Source organism: Schistocerca piceifrons, chromosome X (assembly GCF_021461385.2).
Source record: "Schistocerca piceifrons isolate TAMUIC-IGC-003096 chromosome X, iqSchPice1.1, whole genome shotgun sequence".
Taxonomy (NCBI): domain Eukaryota; kingdom Metazoa; phylum Arthropoda; class Insecta; order Orthoptera; family Acrididae; genus Schistocerca; species Schistocerca piceifrons.
Window position 1 is genome coordinate 105,420,589 of NC_060149.1, and position 20,961 is coordinate 105,441,549.

Genomic DNA, 20,961 nt, shown 5'->3' on the forward strand with positions numbered 1-20,961 from the left:
TCGTTATTCGTTCCAAGAAAGTGAAGCTGTTCACATAGTATCTGTATTTTCATAGCTACAATTATGCAAAAGACGTGGGTAGCAAAGACTGACATCCTTTCAAAGCTATGATGTCATACCTTCATAAAGGAATGGGGATGGTAAGATGTGCCACTTGGAGTCAACTGTCCTGAATTATTGGAATGACATGAGTGGAAAGTTTGAAAACGTAAATAATTTGAGACAGCATGTCTCTAAGATGCATCCAGGGAAGCTGAACATTGTGGTATCTCTTCTAAGAAGCCAAACAGCATTCCACAGTCATGTCTGGAACAAAAGTTAAGTTTCGAGATGAACCCATCATCGGCGAAGTCATCCTGGTTTCAGGGTGTTGGTGAAAAAAGATCGCTGAGGTACTGTCTTCGTAATCACGAAGAGCCCCAGAAAAGAGTTTGTCAAAACATTTAACACTGACCCATGAAATACAACTTAAGTGCTCAGAATTGAATTTCTTATCCTCTGACGACTTTCAGAGCTGGAAGCACGAAACAGAAAAGACGGCACATTCATTGCATGTCAAGAACAGACGATTGTACCCCTAAAGGTACGGGTGCAAAGCATTTAAAACTGCAAGGCAGAAAGGCCGCCCGTTGTGGCCCAGCGGTTCCAGTCGCTTAGTCCGGAACAGCGCTGCTGCTACGCTCGCAGGTTCGAATCTGTGTGATGTTCTTAGGTTAGTTAGGTTTAAGTAGTTCTAAGTCTAGTGGACTGATGACCTCAGCTGTTAAGTCCCGTAGTGCTCAGAGCCATTTGAACCATTTGCAAGGCAGAAATAAAATCTCAGGGATCTATCCAGCATGCATGAAGGTGCATCAGGTTAGCGTTGGGACCTGCCAAATGAAATTTATTTCGACTCAAGTCTGACATGAAAATGGTCTTAATCATTTAAGTTTATAAAAGAAAAAACGAAGGAAAGTTGAACTACAGCCGTAGAAATAAATTCCATTCAAGTTATTAGGGACAAAATTCGGGACTCAGTGACTGATTCGAAATTGGAGAGAATACCTCTGTTAACGGAACAAGATTTGTACAACATTGAACAGTGTTATTTATAATCTATGCTCTACGTTCGTCAGACACCAGTATGATGGGGACCAGTCTTGGGGGGTGGATTCGAGAAGTGAGCTGGAGTGATAATCTACGCATGCTGTTTTACAAACCCCAAGAGACACAATTAAAAAGTTCATATTTTGTGTTAGTATTAATGAATACTGCGTGAGATGAGTATTGAAAAAGTATGGAAATGGCCGTGTTTGAGTTCATTGCATCAACAGTATTATACAACATGGTGCAAGAATTCTCATGTTCCTTTCTCATTTCAGACAGGAGCAGCAGTCATGGGTTGTCCATATTTTTTCACTCAATTAAATTGGAAACAAGGAAGATTTCCCATAAAGTCTTTATGTCAGACCAAGCGGAATCGTTCTATAACGCCTGGAACTCTGCAATGGACGTTCCGAAAATGTACTGCAGATGGCAAGTGAACAAAGCATGGCCGCAGAACAGAAACAGTAAAGTCACAGACTAAGGAAAAACAAGCAGATGTTTATAAGATTACCAGAACTTTATTGGAAGAGAAAGATGCTGCTGCATTTAATGTGAGGCTTCGTGCTACTCTCAGCAGGACGACGGATGATGAAGAAAGGTCAGAGTTTGCAACCTGCTTCGAGGAGAACTATGCAAATAATATAGAACGATGGTTTTTTCTGCCACTGACTGCGTGCCAGTATAAGAACAAGCAAATAAAGAGGATGCACCACACTATTAATAACGACATTAGGGTGAATACTCGTATTGACTTATCCAGACGTTTCACAAGAATTCCTTGGAGATATACGTAATTGGTAAACTTATTGTCAGGCTCATTATACTTGCCAAAGGAAAACTGACAAAAAATAAAAGAAACTCGTCGTAGGAACAAGTCAAGTACGACTGCAAAACAGGAGATGAATTTATATAAGACAGTGCAGGGAAGGTACCATCCTCGTTAAAAATACGTGAAGCGTGTATCGTGCAAGAAAAATGTGGCTCAGAGTCTATGTAAGTTGATAAGTGATGAATGTAATATATGCATACACAAGTATTCCTGCACGTGTTTGGATGCTAGCATAAAACATAAAACAAAAGAGTACTGTATGTACACTGACGGAAAAAACCACAGCACCAAGAAGAAGTTGTGCGACATAAATGAAAGTCGGAAGGTGTGTTTCTACATCTGAAAGATGAAATCTATTTAGATTTTGCGCCAGTCGCATAAGAGTGGCGCTACTAGCGCCATTATGAGGATGCAAATTAGGTTTGTTTTAAATACACGCTGTAACGATCGCGAGCGTTAGTTACCTATGAGACCTGACATGGTGAGCTGATGTTAGTCAAGAATGCCTTTAAGGCTGCAAAGACATCATTAGCAACATCTCATTGAGCTTGAACGAGACCGTGTACTAGGACGACGATAAGTTCGAGGATCCTTCTGCGATACTGCAGAAAGACTTGGCGAGCATATGGTCACTGTACGTGACTGCTGGCGAAGGTGGTCACGAGGATATACGGTCGCAATAAGACCGGGCTCCGGACGGCCACATGGCACTTCCGAGAGGGTAGACCTTCGAGTTCGGTGTATGCCTCTGGCATATCGTACTGCACCTGCACCAGCAATCTGAGCAGTAGCTGGCACCACAGTGACACAACGAATTGTTACAAATCGGTCACTTCAAGGACAGCTCCGAGCCAGACGCCGTGCATTCCACTCACCCCAAACCACAACCATTTGCGACTTCAGTGGTGTCAAGTGAGAGATCGTTGGAGAGGAGCGTGGAAGTCTGTTGCGTTTTCTGATGAAAGCTGGTTCTGCCTCGGTATCAGTGGTGGCCGTGAGTTGGTTAGGCGGTGGCTAGTTGAGGACCTGCACCTAGCATGTCGGCATGCTATTCACACTGGACCTACACCTGGAGTTACGGTTTGGGATGCGATTTCGTATGACAGCAGGAGCACTCTCGTGGCTATCCCACGCACCCTGACTGCAAAACTGTACGTCAGTCTGGTGATTCGATCTATTGTGCTGCTATTCATTCCAGGGGGTGCTTTCCATCAGGGTAACGATCGCCCACATACCGCTGTTGTAACCCAACACACTCTACAGTGTGTCAACATGTTGTTATGGCCTGCTCGATCACCAGATCTGTCTCCAATTGAGCAGATATGAGACATCATCGGACGACAACTCCAGCGTCATCAACAAACAGCATTAACCGTTGCTATATCGACCGAGAAAGTGCAACAGGCATGGAACTCCTTCTCACAAACTGACTTCCGGCACCTGTACAATACAGTGCATTCACGTTTGCATGCTTTCATTCAACATTATGGCCGTTGTACCGGTTATTAACGTACCAGAATTTCACATTTTCGGTGGCTTATCTCGCACTTACATTAATATGTGAACTTGCGATATTAATCACTTACATATATTTCGTGGACAAATGTATTCCAGAAATTTCATTACTCTACATTAACTATTTTTGCTGTTGCCGTTTTTTCGGCCAGTGTATGTCAATTTGAAGTGCATGGCCAACTTGTTGCAAACTCCCCTGACAATAACGTTATAATAATAAAAGCAACTGCAAATGAGTGTTATATAATATTAGCCCAAGTAAGTGCCCTGAGTACATCCACGAGCCCCATACTATTGTAGCAACACAAATACATAATTACTGATAAGTTATTTTGTTTGGTTAACGACACAAATACAATATAAGAGTTTTTACTGTTAAGAAGCACACTGGATGTTTAAAGGCGACATTGGCCGCAGTACTACGCAACGAAAGTGAGCAGGCGCCAACCTTCATCATAAAAAAGGTTTCTCTGGGGAGAAACATCATCCAGCAAGGAAGACTGTTTCCCACCATCAAGAAAAAAGTGACACATCTGATTCCTTTGCAAAACCAGAAGCAAGTGAAACACAATCACTGACTATTTCTCTACTCCAATAAAGATGAGTTATGTCACAGAAGATGAAAAAATGCGAGGGAATAGTAGTTATTTATGGGAAATATGGTTTATCATGTGCAATTCCAAAAATTATGTAAAGATCAACATGATTTTAAACTTTTCAGTTGTTTGTCCTGTGTTTATTTTTTCTCGTTATTATGGTTTATTTATTCATTTACCGGAATTACTACAACACCTATTGTGTCAGCTTAAATATTAATGTTGCTCCCGGGTTCGATTCCCGGCGGGGTCAGGGATTTTCTCTGCCTCGTGATGGCTGGGTGTTGTGTGCTGTCCTTAGGTTAGTTAGGTTTAAGTAGTTCTAAGTTCTAGGGGACTGATGACCATAGATGTTAAGTCCCATAGTGCTCAGAGCCATTTGAACCATTAATGTTGCCGTGTCTGTATGGTAACGTATGTTTCAAAACAGCTAGTTACCACTGAACTGATTAAATATTCTAAAAACTCCATTACTGCTTGTCGTCTCATATGATAATACAATATATCTATAAGACGAACTACTGATCGTCTGTCGCATGCCTTTATTTGTCAAGGCCCCTTCCAATAACATAGATCTAATTTCTCCAGAAAGTCTACGTATCCGTGCAACACAAAAAATGGTGGTGAGGCGCTTTTCACTGAATTACCTTCCAAGATGCTACTCCAGGCGGATGTAGAATGAACGTGCGCAACGGAAAATACTGAACGCGAAAATGAAGATTTGGCCCTGTCTGACTACCTCCTGAAGCAGATATTAGGATCTCATAATGGTGATATTACCTCCTCCTTCTTGCTCTTTAGCATATAAATTACAACATCAACATAAATGAATAATTAAGGGAACTAGTAACTACAAATGATAAATACTGTTTCTGCTTATACATTTATTGTGGATTAAAACCCCTTTATATATTAAAAATGTTTATATATCAATGTCCAATAGACATAAAGAGATACAAATGGATTTCCTAACTAATATGATTGATCAACTGCCAAATCTGCCCCTTTTTTATGGCTACGCGATCTAATATAAATAACGCGAGATGATTGACAGCACCCACGTACCAAACTGCATTCAGAGATGATCTACAGTGGTGTGGAACCTCAGTGGAAATAAAATTTACGTAATCACAGCTGTTTAGCTTTATAGCTCTAATAAGCCGAAGCAATTAGCAATATCACCGTATGTACTGCGTCCGGTGCATCGGAGTGATGGATCTCGTACACATCTGCGCCGATGGAAGAATTCCAGCCACAAAATATATTAAAAAAAACCTCATTCAAACACTAGGACGGCAGAAGACGGTCCTCTGACTAGTATAATCTAATGCTGTTTTCTCCTCTCTGTGTTCTACAGACTAGAAACGCGAACTCCCAGTCACAAGAACGGAGTTCAGATAATGTCTCAACGTGAGTATAGACAGAAGAAGTGCTCTCATCCCTGAACGCTGCGTACTCTACGATGAGTCCCTACTCGGAGGCGAGGTCCAGAATCGTATAAGTTCGCAACAGTACAGTGCCTAACCGTTCTAACTATAAAATCTCCTGAGAGCAAAGACAGAAAGTCCGTCTGTTCGAACAAAAGCTGATACTGAGCGACCGCTGGCTTCCCAGCAAAGCTCCCCTCCCCTCCCTCCTAACTGCAGAAGGCGAATCATATTCTTGAAACCACGGAATATTCTCCCTCTCTACAGAGTCTTCCGAACGCCGAACAACCATAATTTAGTCTTTTGTCGTCCAGCGCGGAAAGTTCGCGATGAAGTACCTACACTCTTTAATTAGGAATACATACAAGTCCAGATTTTTTTTAACTACAATTCGAATGTGGCACTTTTTGCTCTTAGAAACCAAACAACAATTCCGATTAAAACAGGCCCGTGTGTTTTCCTTACTTCTTCGACAGATAGTTGATTTTTTGACACATCAGTAGTGGTTGTTCTCGAAAGCTCGGATTTTCGTACGGTACAGGTTTAACGTGCAAAGTGAATCGAGAACAGTTCATATGGCAAATCCATCTCGAAATATTTTGTGGTTATAAATCAGACTGAGATTGCGAAAGCTATCCAATGAAAATTTAATCATAATTTTACTTAGTATTACATTATTACGTAGATTTTTAGGAAAGTCTGAGTCAGTTTTATTGTATAACTCCATAGCATTCATACAGACAGGTAATCAGGAATTGTTATCGTAAATGTATGGAACCCATCTGATGATCGTTGCATTACGTAACAGGTAGACTGATGCCAAGGAACAGCATTTCATCACTTTATTAACTGAAAGGTGTGAAGTAGTGGTTGACAAGGGAGTGAGAGAGGGCTGTAGCCTGTCCCCGATGTTATTCAATCTGTACACTGAACAAGCAGTAAAGGAGACCAAACAAAATTGGAGTAGGGATTAAAGATCAGGGACAAGAAATAAAAACTTTTGAGGGTTGCCGATGACACTGTAATTCTGTTAGAGACAGCAAAGGACTAGGAAGAGCAGTTGAATGGAATGGACGAAGTGTTGAAAGAAGGATATAAGATGAACATCAATAAAAGCAAAGTGAGAATGATAGAATGTTGTCGAATTAAATAAGGTGATGCTGAGGCAATTAGATCAGGAAACGAGAGACTTAACTTAGTAGATGAGTTTTGCTATTTGGCCAGAAAAATAACTGATGATGGCTGAAGTAGAAAGGATATAAAATGCAGTCTGGGAATGGCAAGAAAAGCATTTCTGAAAAACAGAAATTAGTTAACATTCCAAGATGCTACTCCAGGGGGGCATAAATGAATGTGCGCAACGGAAAAAATGGCTCTGAGCACTATGCGCCTTAACTTCGCCTATAACTTAGAACTAATTAAACCTAACTAACCTAAGGACATCACACACATCCATGCCCGAGACAGGATTCGAACCTGCTTCCGTAGCGGTCGCGCAGTTCCAGACTGAAGCGCCTAGAACCGCACGGCCACTTTGGCCGGCGCAACGGAAAATACTGAACGTGAAAATAAAGATTTGGCCCTGTCTGACTACTCCCTGAAGCAAATCATAGGATCTCTTAATGGTGATATTACCTCCTCCTTCTTGCTCTTTAGCATATAAATTACAACATCAACATAAATGAATAATTAAGGGAACTAGTAACTACAAATGATAAATACTGTTTCTGCTTATACATTTATTGTGGATTAAAACCCCTTTATATATTAAAAATGTTTATATATCAATGTCCAATAGACATAAAGAGATACAAATGGATTTCCTAACTAATATGATTGATCAACTGCCAAATCTGCCCCTTTTTTATGGCTACGCGATCTAATATAAATAACGCGAGATGATTGACAGCACCCACGTACCAAACTGCATTCAGAGATGATCTACAGTGGTGTGGAACCTCAGTGGAAATAAAATTTACGTAATCACAGCTGTTTAGCTTTATAGCTCTAATAAGCCGAAGCAATTAGCAATATCACCGTATGTACTGCGTCCGGTGCATCGGAGTGATGGATCTCGTACACATCTGCGCCGATGGAAGAATTCCAGCCACAAAATATATTAAAAAAAACCTCATTCAAACACTAGGACGGCAGAAGACGGTCCTCTGACTAGTATAATCTAATGCTGTTTTCTCCTCTCTGTGTTCTACAGACTAGAAACGCGAACTCCCAGTCACAAGAACGGAGTTCAGATAATGTCTCAACGTGAGTATAGACAGAAGAAGTGCTCTCATCCCTGAACGCTGCGTACTCTACGATGAGTCCCTACTCGGAGGCGAGGTCCAGAATCGTATAAGTTCGCAACAGTACAGTGCCTAACCGTTCTAACTATAAAATCTCCTGAGAGCAAAGACAGAAAGTCCGTCTGTTCGAACAAAAGCTGATACTGAGCGACCGCTGGCTTCCCAGCAAAGCTCCCCTCCCCTCCCTCCTAACTGCAGAAGGCGAATCATATTCTTGAAACCACGGAATATTCTCCCTCTCTACAGAGTCTTCCGAACGCCGAACAACCATAATTTAGTCTTTTGTCGTCCAGCGCGGAAAGTTCGCGATGAAGTACCTACACTCTTTAATTAGGAATACATACAAGTCCAGATTTTTTTTAACTACAATTCGAATGTGGCACTTTTTGCTCTTAGAAACCAAACAACAATTCCGATTAAAACAGGCCCGTGTGTTTTCCTTACTTCTTCGACAGATAGTTGATTTTTTGACACATCAGTAGTGGTTGTTCTCGAAAGCTCGGATTTTCGTACGGTACAGGTTTAACGTGCAAAGTGAATCGAGAACAGTTCATATGGCAAATCCATCTCGAAATATTTTGTGGTTATAAATCAGACTGAGATTGCGAAAGCTATCCAATGAAAATTTAATCATAATTTTACTTAGTATTACATTATTACGTAGATTTTTAGGAAAGTCTGAGTCAGTTTTATTGTATAACTCCATAGCATTCATACAGACAGGTAATCAGGAATTGTTATCGTAAATGTATGGAACCCATCTGATGATCGTTGCATTACGTAACAGGTAGACTGATGCCAAGGAACAGCATTTCATCACTTTATTAACTGAAAGGTGTGAAGTAGTGGTTGACAAGGGAGTGAGAGAGGGCTGTAGCCTGTCCCCGATGTTATTCAATCTGTACACTGAACAAGCAGTAAAGGAGACCAAACAAAATTGGAGTAGGGATTAAAGATCAGGGACAAGAAATAAAAACTTTTGAGGGTTGCCGATGACACTGTAATTCTGTTAGAGACAGCAAAGGACTAGGAAGAGCAGTTGAATGGAATGGACGAAGTGTTGAAAGAAGGATATAAGATGAACATCAATAAAAGCAAAGTGAGAATGATAGAATGTTGTCGAATTAAATAAGGTGATGCTGAGGCAATTAGATCAGGAAACGAGAGACTTAACTTAGTAGATGAGTTTTGCTATTTGGCCAGAAAAATAACTGATGATGGCTGAAGTAGAAAGGATATAAAATGCAGTCTGGGAATGGCAAGAAAAGCATTTCTGAAAAACAGAAATTAGTTAACATTCCAAGATGCTACTCCAGGGGGGCATAAATGAATGTGCGCAACGGAAAAAATGGCTCTGAGCACTATGCGCCTTAACTTCGCCTATAACTTAGAACTAATTAAACCTAACTAACCTAAGGACATCACACACATCCATGCCCGAGACAGGATTCGAACCTGCTTCCGTAGCGGTCGCGCAGTTCCAGACTGAAGCGCCTAGAACCGCACGGCCACTTTGGCCGGCGCAACGGAAAATACTGAACGTGAAAATAAAGATTTGGCCCTGTCTGACTACTCCCTGAAGCAAATCATAGGATCTCTTAATGGTGATGTTATCTCCTCCTTCTTGCTCTTTAACATATAAATTACAACATCAACATAAATGAGAAATGAGTGAACTAGTAACTACAAATGATAAATGCTGTTTTTGCTTATACATTTATTGTGGATTAAAACCCCTTTATGTATTACGAATGTTTATATATCAATGTCCAATGGACATGAAGAGATACAAATGGATTTCCTAATTAATATGATTGATCAATTGCCCAAATCCACCCCTTTTTTATTTCTACGTGGTCTAATATAAATAACGCGAGATGATTGACATCATATACGTACCAAACACTAGAAGACATTACTTTCAAAGACGATCTACAGCGGTGTGCAATCTCAGTGGAAATAAAATATACGTGATCACAGCTGTTTAGCTTTATAGCCCTAATAAGTCGAAGCAATTAGCAATATCACCATATGTACTGCGTCCAGTGCATCGGAGTGATGGTTCTCGCACACGTCTGGGACGATAGAAGAACTCCAGCCACAAAATAAACTCTTTCAAACACTAGGACGGCAGACCTCCCCCCATGAACCATGGACCTTGCCGTTGGTGGGGAGGCTTGCGTGCCTCAGCGATATAGATAGCCGTACCGTAGGTGCAACCACAACGGAGGGGTATCTGTTGAGAGGCCAGACAAACGTGTGGTTCCTGAAGAGGGGCAGCAGCCTTTTCAGTAGTTGCAAGGGCAACAGTCTGGATGATTGACTGATCTGGCCTTGTAACAATAACCAAAACGGCCCTGCCGTGCCGGTACTGCGAACGGCTGAAAGCAAGGGGAAACTACAGCCGTAATTTTTCCCGAGGGCATGCAGCTTTACTGTATGATTACATGATGATGGCGTCCTCTTGGGTAAAATATTCCGGAGGTAAAATAGTCCCCCATTCGGATCTCCGGGCGGGGACTACTCAAGAGGATGTCGTTATCAGGAGAAAGAAAACTGGCGTTCTACGGATCGGAGCGTGGAATGTCAGATCCCTTAATCGGGCAGGTAGGTTAGAAAATTTAAAAAGGGAAATGGATAGGTTGAATTTAGATATAGTGGGAATTAGTGAAGTTCGGTGGCAGGAGGAACAAGACTTCTGGTCAGGTGACTACAGGGTTATAAACACAAAATCAAATAGGGGTAATGCAGGAGTAGGTTTAATAATGAATAGGAAAATAGGAATGCGGGTAAGCTACTACCAACAGCATAGTGAACGCATTATTGTGGCCAAGATAGATACGAAGCCCACACCTACTACAGTAGTACAAGTTTATATGCCAACTAGCTCTGCAGATGACGAAGAAATTGAAGAAATGTATGATGAAATAAAAGAAATTATTCAGATTGTGAAGGGAGACGAAAATTTAATAGTCATGGGTGACTGGAATTCGAGTGTAGGAAAAGGGAGAGAAGGAAACATAGTAGGTGAATATGGATTGGGGGACAGAAATGAAAGAGGAAGCCGCCTGGTAGAATTCTGCACAGAGCACAACATAATCATAACTAACACTTGGTTTAAGAATCATGAAAGAAGGTTGTATACATGGAAGAACCCTGGAGATACTAAAAGGTATCAGATAGATTATATAATGGTAAGACAGAGATTTAGGAACCAGGTTTTAAATTGTAAGACATTTCCAGGGGCAGATGTGGACTCTGACCACAATCTATTGGTTATGACCTGTAGATTAAAACTGAAGAAACTGCAAAAAGGTGGGAATTTAAGGAGATGGGACCTGGATAAACTAAAAGAACCAGAGGTTGTACAGAGAGTCAGGGAGAGCATAAGGGAGCAATTGACAGGAATGGGGGAAATAAATACAGTAGAAGAAGAATGGGTAGCTTTGAGGGATGAAGTAGTGAAGGCAGCAGAGGATCAAGTAGGTAAAAAGACGAGGGCTAGTAGAAATCCTTGGGTAACAGAAGAAATATTGAATTTAATTGATGAAAGGAGAAAATATAAAAATGCAGTAAGTGAAACAGGCAAAAAGGAATACAAACGTCTCAAAAATGAGATCGACAGGAAGTGCAAAATGGCTAAGCAGGGATGGCTAGAGGACAAATGTAAGGATGTAGAGGCCTATCTCACTAGGGGTAAGATAGATACCGCCTACAGGAAAATTAAAGAGACCTTTGGAGATAAGAGAACGACTTGTATGAATATCAAGAGCTCAGATGGAAACCCAGTTCTAAGCAAAGAAGGGAAAGCAGAAAGGTGGAAGGAGTATATAGAGGGTCTATACAAGGGCGATGTACTTGAGGACAATATTATGGAAATGGAAGAGGATGTAGATGAAGATGAAATGGGAGATATGATACTGCGTGAAGAGTTTGACAGAGCACTGAAAGACCTGAGTCGAAACAAAGCCCCCGGAGTAGACAATATTCCATTGGGACTACTGACGGCCGTGGGAGAGCCAGTCCTGACAAAACTCTACCATCTGGTGAGGAAGATGTATGAAACAGGCGAAATACGCTCAGACTTCAAGAAGAACATAGTAATTCCAATCCCAAAGAAAGCAGGTGTTGACAGATGTGAAAATTACCGAACTATCAGCTTAATAAGTCACAGCTGCAAAATACTAACACGAATTCTTTACAGACGAATGGAAAAACTAGTAGAAGCCGACCTCGGGGAAGATCAGTTTGGATTCCGTAGAAACACTGGAACACGTGAGGCAATACTGACCTTACGACTTATCTTAGAAGAAAGATTAAGGAAAGGCAAACCTACGTTTCTAGCATTTGTAGACTTAGAGAAAGCTTTTGACAATGTTGACTGGAATACCCTCTTTCAAATTCTAAAGGTGGCAGGAGTAAAATACAGGGAGCGAAAGGCTATTTACAATTTGTACAGAAACCAGATGGCACTTATAAGAGTCGAGGGACATGAAAGGGAAGCAGTGGTTGGGAAGGGAGTAAGACAGGGTTGTAGCCTCTCCCCGATGTTGTTCAATCTGTATATTGAGCAAGCAGTAAAGGAAACAAAGGAAAAATTCGGAGTAGGTATTAAAATTCATGGAGAAGAAATAAAAACATTGAGGTTCGCCGATGACATTGTAATTCTGTCAGAGACAGCAAAGGACTTGGAAGAGCAGTTGAATGGAATGGACAGTGTCTTGAAAGGAGGATATAAGATGAACATCAACAAAAGCAAAACAAGGATAATGGAATGTAGTCTAATTAAGTCGGGTGATGCTGAGGGAATTAGATTAGGAAATGAGGCACTTAAAGTAGTAAAGGAGTTTTGCTATTTGGGGAGCAAAATAACTGATGATGGTCGAAGTAGAGAGGATATAAAATGTAGGCTGGCAATGGCAAGGAAAGCGTTTCTGAAGAAGAGAAATTTGTTAACATCCAGTATTGATTTAAGTGTCAGGAAGTCATTTCTGAAAGTATTCGTATGGAGTGTAGCTATGTATGGAAGTGAAACATGGACGATAAATAGTTTGGACAAGAAGAGAATAGAAGCTTTCGAAATGTGGTGCTACAGAAGAATGCTGAATATTAGATGGGTAGATCACATAACTAATGAGGAAGTATTGAATAGGATTGGGGAGAAGAGAAGTTTGTGGCACAACTTGACCAGAAGAAGGGATCGGTTGGTAGGACATGGTCTGAGGCATCAAGGGATCACCAATTTAGTATTGGAGGGCAGCGTGGAGGGTAAAAATCGTAGAGGGAGACCAAGAGATGAATACACTAAGCAGATTCAGAAGGATGTAGGTCGCAGTAGGTACTGGGAGATGAAAAAGCTTGCACAGGATAGAGTAGCATGGAGAGCTGCATCAAACCAGTCTCAGGACTGAAGACCACAACAACAACAGGACGGCAGAAGGCGGTCCTATGACTAATATGATCTAATACTGTCTTCTCCTCTCTGTGTTCTACAGACAAGAAACACGAGCTCCCAGCCACAAGGACAGAATTCAGATAACGTCTCTACGTCAGTATAGACAGTGGAAGTGCTCTCAATCACCGAACGCTGCGTACTCGACTCCCTACCCAGAGGCGAAGTCCAGAATCGTATAAGTTCGCAACAGTACAGTGCCTAACCGCTCTAACTATAAAATCTCCTGAGAAGAAAGACAGAAAGTCCGCCTGTATCAACAAAAGCTGATAGTAAGTAACCGTCAAACACAGCCGCTCAAAATGGAAGACCATTTCTCTCCACCGCTGGATTCCCAGCAAAGCTCGGCTCCGCTCCTTCGTAACTGCAGAAGGCGAATCCTATTCTCGAAACCACGGAATGTTCTCCCTCTCTACAGATTCATCTGAATGCCAACCAACCATATTTTAGTCTTTTGTCGTCCACTGCAAACAGTTCGTGAGGAAAAATCTATACCCGTTAATTAGGAACACATGCAATGACACACTTCTCAGAGTAAAAATCCTCAAAAATAACCCAGCCTGCGCGATTTCCTCTCTGCTGCGTCCAAGATTTTCAGAGTTTCTGAAGTATTATCTGATTATCCTTCCAGTATAGCTACAATACTGGCCAGCCTCCACTCTATTGTGCTTCAGCGCTCAGGTGCCCCGACCGTCCGGCTATGGCTACTTCCTCTGTTAAGCTGGACCAACACACCTGCGCGGGCTTTTCCACCCAGAGCCTGAGTTATGCCTGTTGTTTCATTTTCACTGGCGTTCCAATCTCTACTAGTATAGGCAATCATTCATTACGCCGTTTTGATAATAAAGACGCTCCATCACCTTTCGTGCAAAAGGCGTTAACAACTAATTACAAGGTGTATGTGACAACGTCAGTCTTCTTTAAATATTCATATATCCGAGGTACAGCCTATCAAATGATACCTAATTCCAGTTGTAAATGAAGGTAAATTATGTAGATGTAAGCTGCGAAATTATAGCCACCTTACAATACCCCCACCTAATGAATTATTTTGTACTAGGTTGGGGTATTTCTTATAGTATTATCTCATCCAATACAAAACAATATAACCATCAATTGTCTGTACAAGCGAACTAATAAGAATATGAGGGCAGAGGAACAATTGAATCATGATATGTTCTTCTACAGTCATTCTGCGGTGATTCATGGGCTTACTGCCATAAATTTATTTACTACATGTTTATTTTAATCTTTCTGCTCCTTATGTTTGGAACAATTTTTCGAGACATAACAATTGGAATGTACGATAACACCCAAAATAACCCACGTTATCAAAAGAAATTTAACTAACATTACAAAATTTTTATGCTCTTTCAAAATGGCAGTTCCCATCTTTCTTTCAGACTTAAGGCCCATGCTCTCTGTCATTCATCCATCCTTAAGACATAGGTTGAGGCATGAAATATTGTTGTTGTTGTGGTCTTCGGTCCTGAGACTGTTTTGATGCAGCTCTCCATGCTACTCTATCCTGTGCAAGCTTCCTCATCTCCCAGTACCTACTGCAGCCTACATCCTTCTGAATCTGCTTAGTGTATTCATCTCTTGGTCTCCCTCTACGATTTTTACCCTCCACGCTGCCCTCCAATTCTAAATTGGTGATCCCTCGATGTCTCAGAACATGTCCTACAAACCGATCCCTTCTTCTAGTCAAGTTGTGCCACAAGCTCCTCTTCTCCCCAGTTCTGTTCAATACCTCCTCATTAGTTATGTGATCTACCCATCTAATCTTCAGCATTCTTCTGTAGCACCACATTTCGAAAGCTTCTATTCTCTTCTTGTCTAAACTATTTATCGTCCATGTTTCACTTCCATACATGGCTACACTCCACACAAATACACTCAGAAACGACTTCCTGACATTTAAATCTATACTCGATGTTAACAATTTTTTCTTCTTCAGAAACGCTTTCCTTGCCATTGCCAGTCTACATTTTATATCCTCTCTACTTCGACCATCATCAGTTATTTTGCACCCCAAACAGCAAAACTCCTTTACTACTTTAGGTGTCTCATTTCCTAATCTAATTCCCTCAGCATCACCCGACTTAATTAGACTACATTCCATTATCCTCGTTTTGCTTTTGTTGATGTTCATCTTTTACCCTCCTTTCAAGACACTGTCCATTCCGTTCAACTGCTCTTCCAAGTCCTTTGCTGTCTCTGACAGAATTACAACGTCATCAGCGAACCTCAAAGTTTATATTTCTTCTCCATGGATTTTAATACCTACTGCGAACTTTTCTTTTGTTTCCTTTACTGCTTACTCAATATACAGATTAAATAACATCGGGGATAGGCTACAATCCTGTCTCACTCCCTTCCGAACCACTGCTTCCCTTTCATACCCATCGTCTCTTATAACTGCCATCTGGTTTCTGTACAAATTGTAAATAGCCTTTCGCTCCCTGTATTTTACCCCTGCCACCTTCAGAATTTGAGGGTATTCCAATCAACATTGTCAAAAGCTTTCTCTAAGTCTACAAATGCTAGAAACATAGGTTTACCTTTCCTTAATCTATTTTCTAAGATAAGTTGTAGGGTCAGTATTGCCTCACGTGTTCCAACATTTTACGGAATCGAAACTGATCTTCCCCGAGGTCGGCTTCTACCAGTTTTTCCATTCATCTGTAAAGAATTCGTGTTAGTATTTTGCAGCCGTGGCTTATTAAACTGATAGTTCGGTAATTTTCACATCTGTCAACACCTGCTTTCTTTTGGATAGGAATTATTATATTCTTCTTGAAGTCAGATGGTATTTCGCCTGTCTCATACATTTTGCTCACCAGATGGTAGAGTTTTGTCAGGACTGGCTCTCCCACGGCCGTCAGTAGTTCCAATGGAATATTGTCTACTCCGGGGGCTTTGTTTCGACTCAGGTCTTTCAGTGCTCTGTCAAACTCTTCACGCAGTATCATATCTCCCATTTCATCTTCATCTACATCCTCTTCCATTTCCATAATATTGTCTTCAAGTACATCGCCCTTGTATAGACCCTCTATATACTCCTTCCACCTTTCTGCTTTCCCTTCTTTGCTTAGAACTGGGTTTCCATCTGAGCTCTTGATATTCATACAAGTCGTTCTCTTATCTCCAAAGGTCTCTTTAATTTTCCTGTAGGCGGTATCTATCTTACCCCTAGTGAGATAGGCCTCTACATCCTTACATTTGTCCTCTAGCCATCCCTGCTTAGCCATTTTGCACTTCCTGTCGATCTCATTTTTGAGACGTTTGTATTCCTTTTTGCCTGTTTCACTTACTGCATTTTTATATTTTCTCCTTTCATCAATTAAATTCAATATTTCTTCTGTTACCCAAGGGTTTCTACTAGCCTTCGTCTTTTTACCTATTTGATCCTCTGCTGCCTTCACTATTTCATCCCTCAAAGCTACCCATTCTTCTTCTACTGTATTTCTTTCCCCCCTTCCTGTCAATTGTTCCCTTATGCTCTCCCTGAAACTCTGTACAACCTCTGGTTCTTTCAGTTTATCAAGGTCCCATCTCCTTAAATTCCCACCTTTTAAAGGATTCTAATCTTTTCAAGGTGGTCATCCAATAAATTACATATGCTTCATTTAGCCATTAATATGCAAAACAAGCAGTTACGTCAATTATTCTAGAGGTTATCTATTGGTCATTAGACAATTATATATAATTCTGTGAACATCCTGTGTAATTTTACTTGGTCATATTTATGCTTTTGACTTACATTTAAAAAAAAAAAGCGTTTCACAAACTGATTGTCTAAGTCTAGTGTTTCCCTAACGTGTGTACTCTTTAAACATTTCAAAAATGTTATGTTCTAAAGCTTTATTTGACAAACTGCATTTACGTTTACTGTGCCAACTAATATTTGTAATAAGAGCTCAAATCGACCACCAATTTTAACTAATGTTCTTGCTCACAGTGTATAAAAAATGTAATACATTAAAACGTGAAAACCCATAGCATCACTATCCAAGAAAATGGCAAACAATAATGTTACATAAATAAATACACAAATATTTAAAAACGTTGAAGCATAGAGCATCATTATCAAAGAGAATGACAAACAATAATTTTACATGAAAAAATACACAAATATTTTCTTAAGACTACCCTGAAAAATAAGTACAAGATGTTTACAAAAATGATAAATATATCGGAAACTGTTAGTTTCTGGGTGTAACTGTTCAGTATTCATCAAATTATACACTTTTTTTTTTTTAATCAAGAGTCTCGCACTGATTCAGATTTCACAAAACGCTTTCATCTGAATGGAAGCTACAGTTTTTGTGAATTTTAGTAAGCGGAGATTGGTTCAACACTTGTTTGAGATCGGTCATGGTGGCTTTGCAAGTCAATCTTTAGACCCTCAGCCCAGTGTTGATCCCGTCAGGTTACAAGTCTCTCACAGAGTTGATGATGTGGGAGAATCCTCAGAATATACAGCAACGTAAGTGGGTGTATGTTTTGAAACAGCCAAGTTTTCGTCTAATTTGCACGCAGTATGAGGGAGGTACAGTCAAGTAGGATCTTTATAGGTCATCTAAAATTCTTGTGTGTCAGCTAAGAAGAGTGTAATAGTATCTAGTCTTCAGTTCTTCATGTTTCTTCTTTTTACTATGTTTGTGTTCCTACTCTTCTCTTCTTCATGCTGCTTCTTTCTCTTGATATAAGTAGTGTATTTTGGATAAGGATATCAGTAATTGTGGACAGGTAGGTTATCTGTTTGGTGACATTATAAACGGAACTTGAGTAACTGTGTGTGACTCAGATTCCTCAGAAGTCAGTGCCAGGTGACTGACTGCTACAGATTATGATGTTCATCAGTCTCCGTCTGGCAGAGAACAGCAGAAGGAAAAGCAAATACAGTTCACAGTTCCATGCAGCTATTAGCAGTTGCGCTGTGGGATTAACTGACTGTATCATGTGTGCAGTGTGTTTATCTCGTCTCCATTGTGTAGTACAACAGGGGAGACAAGTCATTAGTGGCCGTTTAAACACTCATCTTGATCCGACCCAGCAGGTCTGCCACGGATTGCCGCATTACCTGCTCAGTCATCACCTGTGCCGCCCGAGGTCGTCAGGTAAGTGCGTGTGAATTGAATAGGCCTGCTGTTTGCCCACATCCGCCACATGGCTTTGGCTTATGGAGGGCATCGCTTGCTTCTGCTTTTCTCTGCAACTGTGCCGTTAACTTCCCGTTCCATCCGCACATCACGTTGTTGCTTCCAGTGTGTCCTCGTAAAAGTTTTTTTTCAATCCTGTACCCACTAATACATACAATTTGTTTCCGATTTACACAAATACTATAAAATACACAACACAAAATCGTTGACATGTTTCTGTTATATATATTTGCACTCACCAGTGAGGTCATTTATTTTTACATTTATTGTTGATCTAGTTGAACAATCATCCAAGACATTCACTTATTTACTCTTTATTATTCTGATCAAAATTCCGTGTACAAAATTAATGCTAGTTATAAAAGAACATATTTCTCGACCTATGTAATTTAATTATTAAATATCTGTCAGCACCTTTATACCTATGAAAAAATACACATTACGGTAGAATTATGACCATCACCAGATCCCAATGTCAATAATTGCAAAGACTACTTGTTAAACTACTGGCCAGTAGGATGTTTATACTAGTCTAACTACAATCCTATTCAAAGTACTACACTGTAGTTGGGTATCACAAGATCGTCCATTCTCATGGCTCTTTGTTTCGTCGTGGATGTCATCGTGAATATCTGTGAACAAGAATGTGCGTGTCTGCACAAACATACACAAATGAATGATTAGACAGGCCTCTTCTTCATTTCATGCTTCAGCTTGCTTCCTATGGATAATCATAAACTACATAGCAAGTTTAGTACAGAATTACTGATAGCTTCTTTAATCACACTGTCACGTACCTTCTTTCATGTTTTTACTCAGTAATACCTTCTCTGTCGCTGTCCTTTCTTAAGAGCTGCTGCTATTACCTTTGTCTGTCGTTAACTCTTCCTTTTATGTTACTAAGGTTACATTTCATTTTGCTAGTGGTACCTGCAAATATAAAGATTGTAGTACATTATATAAAATCACTGCTCATCAACACGACTGCCATGCCCTTATGTATAACCCACGATGTCAGGTGCTTTGAACGTATAGCATTTCGTACTTCCCTTTATTAATTTTTACGTGTCGATATCCCCTTATTACATGTCCATTTCATGACACTACAACACTCAACATTTCGGTGCAATCATACGGTATTCCTTAGAACTGGCCACCATGTACACAATTCTCCCATCTCTCTGAACAGCATAAATACAACACTTCGATATACAAATAACGGTGCGCTCTCGCGTAGCCATGTGGAGCAGGCCACCTAGTGAACTCTCATTTCTCTGAATGGAGACAAACCATACTCGGACAACACACCTGCGTGTCACCGCAAACCACTACTAGCAAGTCACTCATTTGTAGCCCGCCGAAATTCAGTATGGCGCTGCATTCCATCGCCAACGTTTTTCGGGAACAAATCTGTTGAAATTCGAATTGGTTGTAGATACCAGAAAACAAACACTTTCTGAAGCCACCCAGGATCTGCACTGAACGCTTCCCCCAGTGGAATCGATACAAACAGATCTAAACTACACAGTAAACAGCTGATTGACAGTGTTTTGCAAGATGCTCGTTAATTCTCCAATGATTCTGACACGTTATTCAAGTCCCACTAGAGACATGTATCTCGTGACAGATTCCCAATTGACTTCATCGGGTAATTAATATTTTCTTTCAATTTAAATAACTCCCTTTAGACTCAAAACTAACAACAAATATGAACCCCTCATTTAATTCTGTGCAGTGAAGCTGCGTACACAAACCGTTACTTCATACAACAATAAATTATTCCACCAAAATATTCCCAGATAAGTAGATGAACATACATTTATTGTCCTAAGTATGCATTATTAATTTTCATTTTTCCAAATTTCTCCGATCTCCATGCACCCAAATTGGTGCGACCATAACATATAATTTGGAAATTACAACAAACATAAAACCACTCGATAACGTAAGCCTAATACATACACATAAATAAATCCATTATCTACCCCCCAAAACCTAATTTATATGCTTATTGTGCACTGATGCATTCATCAAGAGCTGACGAGACTAATGCTACGTCGCCCTTATTAACCTCCTTAACAACTTTCGCCACCGCAATATCGCCTGAAACATCACCTTCATCACTATAATCGTTACCGCTGGTTAGTACCTCTTTAGAATTTTCCATACCATCTAACTCCTCCAAATTCAGCTCCACCTCAGCTTCCATTTGGTACAAAGAATTTTTCATTGTATCAACATTCACACACTCTTTCGTCTCACATTCATAAAACGAATCACTTAGCCCTAAACCGTCATCATCGCCTTTATCGTTATCTTTCGTTATCTTAGGTTTACGCCTTTTACGTACGGTCTGATTTGAAAATTTACCTCTTTGATTCTCATATCTTACTAATTTCATTTCAATATTCTGACGCCTTTCTGCTGATTTATTAACACGTATCACATTCCCGTTTACTCGCATCCTATTCAGCGCCAGTTTATTTTTCCATGTCCGGACCTGAGATGCGGCGAAACTTAGTTTCCCGATCTCCCGTTACACTGGTTCATTTCGCCAGGTGCCGGCCCCTCAAATCTACGTTCTT